The following is a 12,373-nucleotide window of genomic DNA, read 5'->3' on the forward strand; positions in this document are numbered from 1 at the left end:
GTCCAGGAGCCGCCACCCCGGCAGCCCCAGCCCCCCCCGCTGCCGCTGCAGCGGGGAGTCCAATTTGTGGAGCTCTCGGGCTACTTTCTCTCCTGTCAGGTGATATCAACATGTCTAAATCATCTTCTCCGGTGTTCTTAAATAGGATTTGTGGGACAGGAGCAGCCTCAACTCAATTTTTCCTTTTCCCTCTTCCTAAAGCCATCTCTGCTTTTTCCTTCTCTCTTGAACTTTCGTTTTTCTTATCTCCTATACCTAATTCCGGGCGTATTAACAGGGACAAGAACAGCTCTGCATATTGAATTTCCTGCCACCTCTGTTCTACATGAAGAAGCGAGATCAACGGAAACACTGTACCTAGTTCTAAAGGACCAAATTCCGACCACGCCACCCCTCTCATTCGTCCAAACAACGGCCAGGCATCCATACACAGCCTACACAGTTCTTCTTTCTTTAAAGGTGTCTCAGGACCAGCCAAAGTTTTCCAATGCTTCAAAACCATTCTCAAGGGGGATTCTCTAGGGATCTCAACTTTTGAATCCACACAACCCATGTTTGCAAAACAAAGACAAACCACAGTCACACACTGGGTTTCAAACTTGCTACCTTTAGGTTACAAGGCTGTTACATAACCTCTCAGCTATTTACCGAGTCACACTGACTGCAGAGCCCCACCGGCTCTTCCACAGCGTCAGAGCAACGGAGGGCATCCCCTCCAAACCAAACAGCCCTAGGCTGACCCACTCTGACCTGGGATGGCGAACCACCCGTTCGCCCCCTGGAAAGCAACTTTCGCGACTATCTGGGCCCAAGTCTTTAAGCTAACTTTCCAGTAACCTGTGTTCCCTATCCTGGAACACAAAACACAAAACTTTCCCGCAGCTGCTAACTAACCAAATAGATACCGTTTCCTTATTCACTCTTTTCTTATCTCACCTCTATGCTCCGTGCTTGCTTCCGTGGGTTCTGTGGAGCTGGGCTTCTCAGACCGGGGCGGGAATTATCTCAGATAAAAGGGGGCTTGCTGAGGAATATTCCTGCATGATGAAAGTTTCCAGTCTGAAGAAGTCCCGGTCCAGGTCTCCCCAACGTACGGGCCACCAACTGTTGCCGTGGGATTTAGGTGCTGAAAAAATCTCCAGAGCACTTAATTAGGGGTGAGATAAGAAAGGGTTTATTTGCCAAGGCAGTAGATGTTACAAGACGCGTGCGTGTCCCTGTGCCCGAGAGGTTACATTTTATAATACCATCCATCCAATCCCAGATGTGTCCACCCTGTGGCCTTTTCTCTGGACCGCCCCGGGGTCCACCCCCTGAAAATGGGTCTGGGGTGCATTTCGGGACCACCTGCTTCATCACCTTCATCATCATCAGAGCACAAAGGGTACATAGTTACCTAATTCTTGACTTCATTCTGTGGTTTAGGCCCAGATATGCTGTTCTGTCAACTGTCTAGGCCTTGCCTTGACAAAAGACTAAACACTTCTGCTGTATTCAGAAGTAGGGCTGATATGGGGAGCATAGAATGGGGGAAGAGGATTAAGGAATGTGTAAACTAAGGGTGGTACAGGGAAAGGGATAGGGACAAGGGAGAAAGGAGGGAGGGTTTCTGCTTTTAAAACCTACTTATAAAACTTACAAGTCTTACAAATATTAAAAGAAATAAAAAACCATTAGGGGCTTAAGGCATCACAGTATATCTTTTAAAGATTTGTGAGTTCTCTCTACTATCGCTTGGCCCTGTGGAGAGTGAGGAATTCCAGTGGTGTGAACTATTCCCCATATATTGAAAAATTCTTTAAGGGAAGCAGAAATGTATGCTGGGCCATTATCTGTCTTGATTTGTTTTGGAATGCCCATTATGGCAAACGCAGAGGAAAAGTGTCTCTTAACATCTTTAGCTTTTTCTCCTGTATGTGCAGTGGCAACTATGAGTCCTGAGCAAGTGTCCACTGATACATGTACATATTTCAATCTGCCAAATCGTGGTACATGTGTAACATCTGATTGCCAGAGATCTAAGGGACTAAGGCCTCTTGGATTAACTCAGTAACATCGGCTCTGGTATCAATCATACCTTAGCTGGCCAGCTTTTTGAATTTCCCTGTATTCATGTGAGCACATAGGTCAGAGATGGCCTATCAGAACTGACAACTGTCGTCCAGTAGATTTGCAGAGTACTTGTAGACCCAAAACCCCCTGTATTTTGCACCTGTATTGTCAACGTGAGCAAAATAACATGGAGCTCGAGCTCGACACAGTGGGGGGTCTGTGTGGGCATTGTTTTTTAAAATGTCCAGACTGTCCCACAGTTAAAGCACCTCTTCTCTACCCTTACTGCCACTGCAAACGTGTTAGCCAGGGTCTCCATCTGGTGAGACACAGAGCCCCCCTTTGCACATGCTTCTATCATGTCAACCAGGTTTGCATCACTACACATACAGATAGCAGTGCACGTTTACAGTCTGTGTTAGCATTATCTTGGGTTAACTGTAATATAAGTGTACCTCGAGCCGCCACATTAAGCACCTGCTTTTCCACTGCTTCTCTTACTCTATCAATAAACTGCACATAAGGCTCATTGGTTTATTTCTTAATAGTCGTCCACGATTGCCTTGGCTTGCCTATATCAGGGACAAGAAGCAAAGCTTGAGCAGCGAGTTATTTGGATTGCTGCAAAATAAGGGGATGAAGCCGAGCCTGCAATTGTGGCATATTGAGTGGTGGACAAACTAATCCCATGATGCATAACCATTTGACACAAGTCCTTAATAATAGAGTAATTAAATGGTTTCCATTCATTGGGCCCTTCCCCATTGTTGCGAATTATGGGGTACGTGAGCAACGGGCCACCCCCAAGGGCTTGCACCATTTTGGAGTCTCCCACCTTTAGAGCCTGTTCTTTGAACTTTTGCCAAAATTTGCAGGGGTTGGGAGCAGAAATGGAAACCTGTACCGGTTTCATGGTTACAACATGTTGCCCCAGAGGGAAAGGAGGCGCAGTAGGTTCCACTCAAGAACTTGGGAGCCAGCATCTCGGTCCTCCGACTCCTTCATCAGCTGACAAGTCTACTAACATGGACTCCTCTATCACCTCCCCTCAGGTGATAGACCCTTCCCCTGTATCTGGGGGCAGCAGGACCTTTACACAGTCCATGGCAGGAGTGGTCCCTGGCTCCCCGACAGTATTGGGATGAGGCACAGTAGATTCCCGTTGGGGTTCTGTGGGTGGGAGGGCTTGAGAGGGACTTGCTGCAGCAGCTCCAGATGCAGTCCCAGACACCTCAGGCTGCAGAACATTACTCGCTGCAGAAGCGGCTTCCCGATCTGCTTTGAGCTGCTTCAGTGAGTCGATTACAAGCCTCCAAGTAGTTAGAGAACTTGTAGCAAGGTGTGGAGGGCACATTCATCATATTTTACACCGCATTTCTCGAGTATTTTGTTAGCATAGTGATAATAGATTTTTCTTGCACAGATATCTGCGTGCCCATTATTTATGTCCCAAGCGGCTCACCTTCTCTCCAGGTGTCTGTAAGTAATTAGGTCCGGACTCCAGCTTTAAGGTCCACTGGCTGCTGCTACACTGAGCTCCGTCACCACCACTCTCAATCCACGGTCATTATTGTAATAAATCACGTCGGGGTTCATTAACTGATGACTGACAAAAATGCTCTCGGACAGTAAGTTGGCAGGCAAGGTACACTTTATTTACAGAAGGCTTAGTTTTATAGTCTTTTTCTTCTGCCCACGTGCCAATATACTATATTTCATTGGTTATGTGTTCTTGTCCATGAGTCTAAGCTCATCTTCTAATAGGTGGACGGCATCCCCTCACGTGCTGGCAAATCTCAAAACAACACCTGTTATTTATTGCAGTTCTTTCTCCTTTTCTGCTTTCTCATCCTCAATGTTTACCTTCTTTTACAACCTCACAGCTGTAACTGCTCAAGTTCAAGGCCTAAGCTGTCTGCAGCCCAGTCATTTCCCACACTTCTTCACTCTGGGCTTCTCGGTGGGAGAAGTCCTGAGTTGTTCTTCTGAGGGTACCGCCTTCATACAGTCCAGGTTCCAGTATCCACGGGGTGGTCACAGATGCCGTTCCCATAACTTAGGGTGATATGTGCCTGAGCAGTTGCTTCCTTTCCCACAGTTTTCTGCAGTGGGAATTTCAGTCCAGATGCATTAACCAGGATGCGCTAACCAGATCTCACTTCCACCAGGCCTGCAATTAGCGGCTTTTTGTTGCAAATTCCTCTCTTCCATGCTTATCTCAAGTTTCCACTGTGCTGGCTTATCTCATGGTAAGTTCCTTGACAGTATTTGAGACAGGCAACTGTGCTCTTTAAGTCCTTACCAATATCTGGAGGTCCCTTCCAACCTCAACGATTCTGTGATTCTGTGACTATACCTGAGATCCACTGAGGTCAGACTCCTGGATGTGTCAGCTCCCAACCTCTTGGTCATCCCAACCTACTGGCCTTTGGGGTAAAGGGACTGGAGAGACAATCTGGATGATGTATGAGCACTGTTCAGCAACAGCCAAAACATTGGCTGCAAAGCACAACACTACATGGGCTGCTCTGAGGAAAGTTAACTACATCACCAACAGACCCAATATTCTCTGACCAGGTCTTGTGGTTTAGGAAGGGTGCTCCCACTGAGACTCTCCAAACCACACTGTTGCTCTCTCACTTTCCCCCAACTCCTCCTTCCCCCTCCCCCTGCAGTGCCCTGGAGAGGAGAATTGGGGGCACAAAAGGTAAAGGTCATAGGTTGACTTAAGAAAGATCACAGGTTGACATAAGAACAATTTACAGGAAACAGGAAAGATAAGAAAACAAACAGTTACAGCAACAATACCAATGACAGAGGGTACAAGAAACCAACAATTTACAGCATCTCCCTGTTACCGGGAGGAGTCCAAGGTAAAACAATGACACTGTTTAAAATTCAAGAAAGCAACATTTATTACAAAGAAGTAGCAAACAAAAAGAGAAACCAAGAAAAAAAACAAACTCCAAGACAACTTCCACTCACTCATGTGTTATTCACACAGTTGCTGTACATACCGACCCCAATATGCTCAAGATTCCCAGTATGACTAGCCGCTGCATCCTTGGGCTTTGGTAGGCTTAACACACTTAGCAGACGTCCCTGCAGAGGCAACGTTGTCCTCGGTCTTAGCACACCTCAGCCTGGAGCAGGAACTGTCTGTCTTTCACACAATTGCTCTGTGACGTCTATCTGGGCATATGTGGCCAGCACATGCCCAGCTAGAGGTCTCCAGTCCCTCCCCCCATTATGTAAGCAGAAATTCCCCTGCACTGCATCACCCACACATTCTGCTGCGGTTGTGGGGCCATCCACAGGTGTCCTCCCAGGCACCTGCGGAATGAGACAAAAAAGAAGGTGGGGGGAATAGCTCAGCAGCCCACCCTTGCGGAGGTCAATAAAGCTAAGACGATCTCAGCTTGGGGGCAAGAAACTGGAATGGTTTATTCGTACAAAAACTGGTATTTTTATAGGTCTGTGTTACTACATATTCATGGGTGGGTTTACATTTTCATTCTATTACAACTGGGGGGTTTTACAGGGATGAAATAGAAGGGGAAAACCCAGGTTAACAAATTTGGGGTCTTAACACATACATCATAGGGGAAAACCCATTTTATCTTGGGGGAATTACAGGGAAAAAAGGTATTCAGGTTTACAGGATCCAGGAAACACATCATCATCATGGCTAGGCTTCATGAACAAAGATTTAGGAAGGCTCTATCCACATTTGTTACAAGCATGCTGGTGGCTAATGAGGCCAATACGAGATAGACATGTCCGATTGCAAAAGGCACAGCAGAAAGACTCCTTAGATGGTATATTCTGTGTAGGGTGACACGTGTCCTTATGTAATAAGGAAAATACATGCTCCTCGTGGGGTGGTAAAACAAAAAGGTTTATTTCAAATTCGGCGCTGCTTTTATCCCTTAAAACCATGTGACTTCTTTGACCAGTAAGGTTGTCTGTGTCAGCGCATGCTCCCTCGGGCACTCTTGCCCTGGTACATCCCCTCATACCTTAAACATGCCCCCTGCATCACCCCCCTCTTAATTATCTAAAGAAGTCACAAAAACAGTGCAAAAACAACAGTGCAAACAGTCAGAACAGTACATTGTAAAGCACAAAGCTCGCAATGACCCAGCACATCACTTGCTTTGGCCTCTTATACTTCTATTGTAAACCTTTTAAAACTTTCTTATATTCCTAAAGGGTAGTGCAACTTGGAGAAATAACTTTATTAACTTAGGGGCCTTAGCCCAACCATGTATAAACTTATAACCTTTATTAATCTGAGGGCTTTTAAATAACTGGGGAGTTCAACTTTATTTAAAAAACAGGTGAAGCTTAGCAAAACTAAATTCTCTTAAAGTGACCTTGTGGTGGAGGTAATGTTATTTTGTAAGGTGTTTTGTGTTTAATATTTGTCCAGTCAAACAACTCTTTTATTCATCCACTCTCCTCATTCACTGACGGCCGTCTTTCACTCACACTCACACATGCACAGTGATATGGTTTGAAGGTGGCTCCCTGCCAAGTCGCCAAACCTTACCACTAGAAGTCCCCCCCACCCCCCCCGCCCAAACCTCAGGGAGAAGAGGGAGAAAAACAACCAACTAAGAAAACCCGAAACGAGAGAGACAGTTAAAGTGATATATATAAATATATTTACACTTATGTTACAATTGAAATATATGCAATTTAAAATATATGCAATTTCACAAGGGAAGGGGAAGGGGGAAAGGAAAAGGGAACAAAACCAAAATAATAAATATATATATATATATCCCAATCAGTAGCCCGAGATCTAGTAACTAAAGAGTTTGCAAAGAAAATATCCCACCACTCTCCTTGGGACAACCAAGAGTCGCTCCGGGACGATCGTCGGCAACCTCCGCCTCCCAAGGTCGACAAGGCCTTACCAGGCCTCGCTCCCCAACACAGCAGACTCAACAACAGGGAACCTGCACCTCCAAGCCGCCGGAAGGAAAGAGAGCGATGGCCTCTCCTCCTTTCTTCTTATAATCTGGTTTATGTAAAAATCGTAGGGAATACTGGGTAAATCTGGACCCTTCCTTGGTTACAAACTGGTCACCAAGGAAGGTCTACCCCAAACCACCACATTCTCCACCTCTTATTCCATACTATTTTTACGTAACACCTATGTCTCACGTTCGCCTACATCCCGCGCATATATATACACATATACATATGTAGTCCTTGTTGGTCTCTCGGCGCAGTTGTCTCGTTGTTGGAAATCAATACTGACATCAGTTCAATTCAGTCCAGATCTTTGGTCTCCTCAGTCACAATTGCAGTTCTGATTTATGGTTGTTTCATCATTCTGGGCTGTCTCATCACTGGATATCAGCATCAGTTTAGTTCAGGTCTCTCTCTCTCTCATCTGGTGACTGGCTTCCTGTAAAAACACAACTCAGGACATACAAGTAGTTTTTCCCCAAGGCTAAATTTCCTTGGGGCACACATTGGATCACTCCATCCTTCCTCATTATCCACCACGTATGTCCTGGCCCTTGAGCAAAGACAATCCCACGAATGGGTTTGTCTTGGCCTGAGGCAGCGGTAACCCAAAAAGCTTTCCCTAGCATTCCCCTCAAATGGATTGCTGGAACTTTATCTCCATCAACAATGTGGAGGGATTCTGCTTGTGCAGAACCCCTGGTGTTAACTAGCCAGGTGGTCTTGGTTAAGTTCTTATCCCAGTTCTTGTAAGTTCCCTCACCTAGTGACTGTAGAGCTGTCTTCAACAGTCCGTTATATCTTTCAACCTTCCCAGCAGCTGGTGTATGATAGGGAATGTGGTAAGCCCATTAGATACCATGTTCCCTTGCCCAATTGGTGACTAATTCATTTTTAAAATGAGTCCCGTTGTCTGACTCAGTACGCTCTGGGGTCCCGTGTCTCCACAGGACTTGCTTTTCAAGGCCCAGAATGGTATTCCGGGTCGTTGCGTGGGGCACTGAAAAAGTCTCTAACCATCCGGTGGTTGCTTCCACCATGGTAAGCACATAGCACTTACCTTGGCGGGTCTGTGGCAGTGTGATATAATCAACCTGCCATGCCTCTCCATACTTATACTTATCCCATCGTCCACCATACCACAGGGGTTTCATTCTTTTCGCCTGCTTAATAGCGGCACAAGTCTCACAATCATGGATAACTTCAGAAATGATATCCATGGTTAAATCCACCCCTCGGTCTCGTGCCCATCTGTGGGTGGCATCTCGGCCCTGATGACTGGAAGCATCATGGGCCCATCGAGCTAAGAACAACTCTCCCTTCTGCTGCCAGTCTAGGTCTACTTGTGACACTCCTATCTGTGCAGCTCGGTCCGCTTCTCTGTTGTTATCGTGTTCTTCATTAGCTCGCTTCTTGGACACATAGGCATCTACATGGTGGACTCTCACATTCAGACTCTTCGCTCTGGCAGCGATGTCCTGCCACAAGTCAGCAGCCCAGATGGGTTTTCCTCCACGCCTCCAGTTCATCTTCTTCCATCAGTCTAACCATCCCCATAGTGCATTGGCTATCATCCACGAGTCAGTGTAGAGGTAGAGTCTTGGCCATCCTTCTCGTTTGGCAATGTCCAGGGCCAATTGGACAGCTTTGAGTTCCGCAAATTGACTCGACTCGCCTTGACCCTCAGCAGCTTCTGCCACTTGTCGGATGGGACTCCAAACGGCTGCTTTCCATTTCCGGTTCCTCCCTACAATACGGCAAGAACCATCAGTGAAAAGGGCATAACGCCTTTCTTCATCTGGCAGCTGATCAAATGGTGGAGCTTCTTCAGCTCGGCTCACTGGTTCTTCTTCTGCCAGACTGAAGTTCCCACCTTCAGGTCAATTTGTTATAACCTCCAGAATTCCAGGGCGATTTGAGCTTCCCAATCGTACACGCTGTGTAATCGAGGCTATCCACTTGCTCCGCGTAGCATCGGTGGCATGATGCGTAGGGGGCACCTTCCCTTTGAACATCCAATTCAGGACTGGTAGTCGGGGTGCTAGGAGAAGCTGTGTTTCAGTGCCAATCACTTCTGAGGCTGCTTCTATGCCTTCAGAGGCCGCCAGAATTTCCTTTTCCACAGGAGTATAGTTGGCTTCAGAACCCCTGTAGCTCCGGCTCCAGAAGCCAAGTGGTCACCCTCGCGTCTAACCAGGCACCTTTTGCCAGAGGCTCCAGGAGGGACCTTTATCTCCAGCTGTAGTGTAAAGTACGTTCTTCACGTCTGGTCCCGTTCGAACTGGTCCAAGAGCCACGGCATGTGCAATCTCTTGTTTGATCTGTTTGAATGCCTGTTCCTGTTCAGGATCCCATTGAAAGGTATTCTTTTTACGGGTCACAAAGTGAAGAGGGCTCACAATCTGGCTATACCCAGGGATGTGCATTCTCCAGAAACTGTACAAGTTTCGAGCTGGTTTCCCGCCAAGTCCCCAAAACTCGACAACAAGGACCCGCCTCCCAGAGAGGGAAAAGAGGGGAAAAAAAAACAAACTAAGCAGCCAAAGCTATAGCAAATATATATATATATATTTTACATATGAGACAGATACACAAAAGGAAAATACCACACACCTGGGGGGGGGGGGGAAGGGGAAGGGAAAGGGAGAAAGACAAAAAGGGGCAAGGACCAAGCAAGTCAAACAGCCAGCCGAAGGCAAACTAGCAGAAATCTCACCACTTCCCTTCGAACAGGCAGAATGACTTGATGCAGCCCAAGGCTCTCCTCTCACGCGAAGCGGATAGCGGCAGTCACTGTAGGCCTCGGCTCCAGATAAGCTCGACCGAAACAGGGACCCACCGTTCTCGAACCTCGCCGGAGAGGAAGAGGGCGCGATCCCTCCCACTGGCTTTATTTATACCTCCAGTTACGTAAAGGAATAGCATGGAATACTTCCGTGATCACTTTTCTAGTTCCTTCCTGGTTACAAGTTGGTCTCCAGGAAGGCCTAGGGTGAAACCACCACAGAAACCTACGGCCCCCAGGAAAGTTTGCGTCTCCTTCTTGTTGGTCGGTGGAGCCATGGCTACAATCTTATTGATGACATCTGTTGGTATCTGACGTCATCCATCTTGCCATTTCACCCCTAGGAATTGGATCTCTCTGGCAGGTCCCTTGACTTTATTTTTCTTAATGGCAAAACCGGCATCAAGGAGAATCTGGATGATTTCCTCTCCTTTCTCAAAAACTTCTTCCGCTGTGTCCCCCCATACAATAATGTCATCAATGTACTGGATATGTTCTGGGGCCTTGCCCTTCTCCAGTGTGGCCTGAATCAGTCCATGGCAGATTGTTGGACTGTGCTTCCACCCCTGGGGCAGTCGGTTCCACGTGTACTGCACACCTCTCCACGTGAAAGCAAACTGCGGCCTGCACTCTGCTGCTAGGGGAATGGAGAAAAATGCATTGGCGATGTCGATGGTAGCATACCACTTCGCTGTCTTGGACTCCAGCTCGTATTGGAGCTCCAACATGTCTGGTACAGCAGCACTCAATGGTGGCGTGACTTCATTCAAGCCACGATAGTCCACCATCAGTCTCCATTCGCCATCTGACTTACGTACAGGCCAAATGGGGCTATTGAAGGGTGAGTGTGTTCTACCAACCACCCCTTGGCTTTCCAACTTGCGGATCATCTTATGGATGGGGATCACAGCGTCTCGATTCGTCCGGTACTGTCGCCTATGCACTGTCTTAGTGGCTGTTGGCACTCACTGGTCCTCAACTTGCAGTAATCCTACAACAGAAGGATCTTCTGAGAGGCCGGGCAGGGTAGATAACCATTTGGATTCCTCTTCAGTCACCGCGGCTATACCAAAAGCCCATCGGTACCCCTTCGGGCCTTTGAAGTATCCTCTCCTGAGGTAATCCATGCCAAGAATGCAAGGGGTTTCTGGCCCTGTCACAATGGAATGTTTTTCCCATTGGTCTCCTGTCAGGCTTATTTCGGCCTCTACCACCGACAGCTCTTGAGACCCTCCTGTCACCCCAGAAATTGAAACAGTCTCTGTGCTTGAGATGAGGAGACCTGCTGCCCTAGAAGAGATTCCTGCTTTGGGACTGGAAGGGATCTGTCAAACCATGACACACAGATACTTTGCAGACTGTTTTTTACCACATTGGTCATCCCTTAATGTAAACCTGAAACATAAACATAACTCTTTTATAACCTGTGTTACTCTGGTTCTTGCCGCTGTGATTGTGTACCTAAATAGGGTTTTACACACCTGGAAGGAATCCACTTAAGTTCTTTTCCTGTAGCCAAGCAGGCATAACCTCTCCCCCAAGTCATAAGATCTAGGGGTCCTGTCCACTGTCCTGAAAGCAAATCCTTTACCATGACTAGTGGTTTGGGGGAGGTGAGATTCTGAGATTTGTGCTGCTTTTCGTACCTGCTTCTTTCAGCACTGTCACAATTTAAAAAATTGATAACATATGTGGCTTTCCACAAACGTTCCTGCAGACTATACAGATTCTCCCCCCCTTTTTGTTTTGCTAACATTTCTTTCAGTGTGCGGTGTGCCCTTTCTACAATTGCCTGTCCGGTAGGTGAGTGTGGGATTCCTGTGACATGTGAAATTCCCCACTCTGATAGGAAATTTCTTACCTTTTCTGAGATGTATGCCGGTCCGTTATCGGTTTTTATTTGTTTTGGGGTACCAAGGGTAGCAGAACAACTGAGTCAGTGTCTTATTACATCCTTGGCTTTCTCACCTGTGTGTGCTGTAGCAGTTATGTATTGTGAATGTGTGTCTACAGTTACATGTACATATTTTAATGTGCCAAATTCGGAGATGTGTGTGATATCTGTTTGCCAGATTTCATTTGCCATTAACCCTCTGGGGTTAATGCCTTCCTGAGATGGCATGGGTGTGATTTTCTGACAGTCTGGACATGTCATGATAATGTTTCGAGCTTGATTTATCATTATTATGAATTGTCTCTTTAGAGAACGTGCATTCTGATGAAAAAGTTAATGAGACAATTTTGCTTGCTCTAGGACTCTGGGTATGGTGTTAAACATTGCTGCTTTGTCAACCTCTTGGTTCCCGTCAGCTATTGGCCCTGGCATGTCAGTGTGAGATCTCGTGTGCATTATGTAAAAGTCAAACTTTCTGTGATTGATAAGAATCCAAATAGAACGCATTTCAAATAACAGATGAGGATTAGAAACATCTCGAAGAAACGAACATTCCAGACGTGAGACTAACCCTGCAGCATAAAAAGAATCAGTAACAATATTAACAGGTTGTTCAGAAAATTTCCCCAAGGCAATACGAATGGTAGCCAGTTCCAGAATCT

At 46.6% G+C, this 12,373-nt stretch overlaps 1 long non-coding RNA gene across 1 annotated transcript; it reads right to left on the reverse strand.

The window, feature by feature from the left end:
- Positions 1–6,457: 6,457 nt before the first annotated feature.
- On the reverse strand, positions 6,458–11,196 carry LOC113955919. The gene is made up of 3 exons (XR_003530697.1): positions 11,158–11,196; positions 9,639–9,645; positions 6,458–6,544 (listed from the first exon to the last, which is right to left on the reverse strand). It is a non-coding gene; the product is annotated as an uncharacterized LOC113955919 (long non-coding RNA).
- Between the last annotated feature and the right edge of the window lie 1,177 nt (positions 11,197–12,373).

Source organism: Corapipo altera, unplaced genomic scaffold (assembly GCF_003945725.1).
Source record: "Corapipo altera isolate COAL_440 unplaced genomic scaffold, ASM394572v1 1, whole genome shotgun sequence".
NCBI lineage: Eukaryota > Metazoa > Chordata > Aves > Passeriformes > Pipridae > Corapipo > Corapipo altera.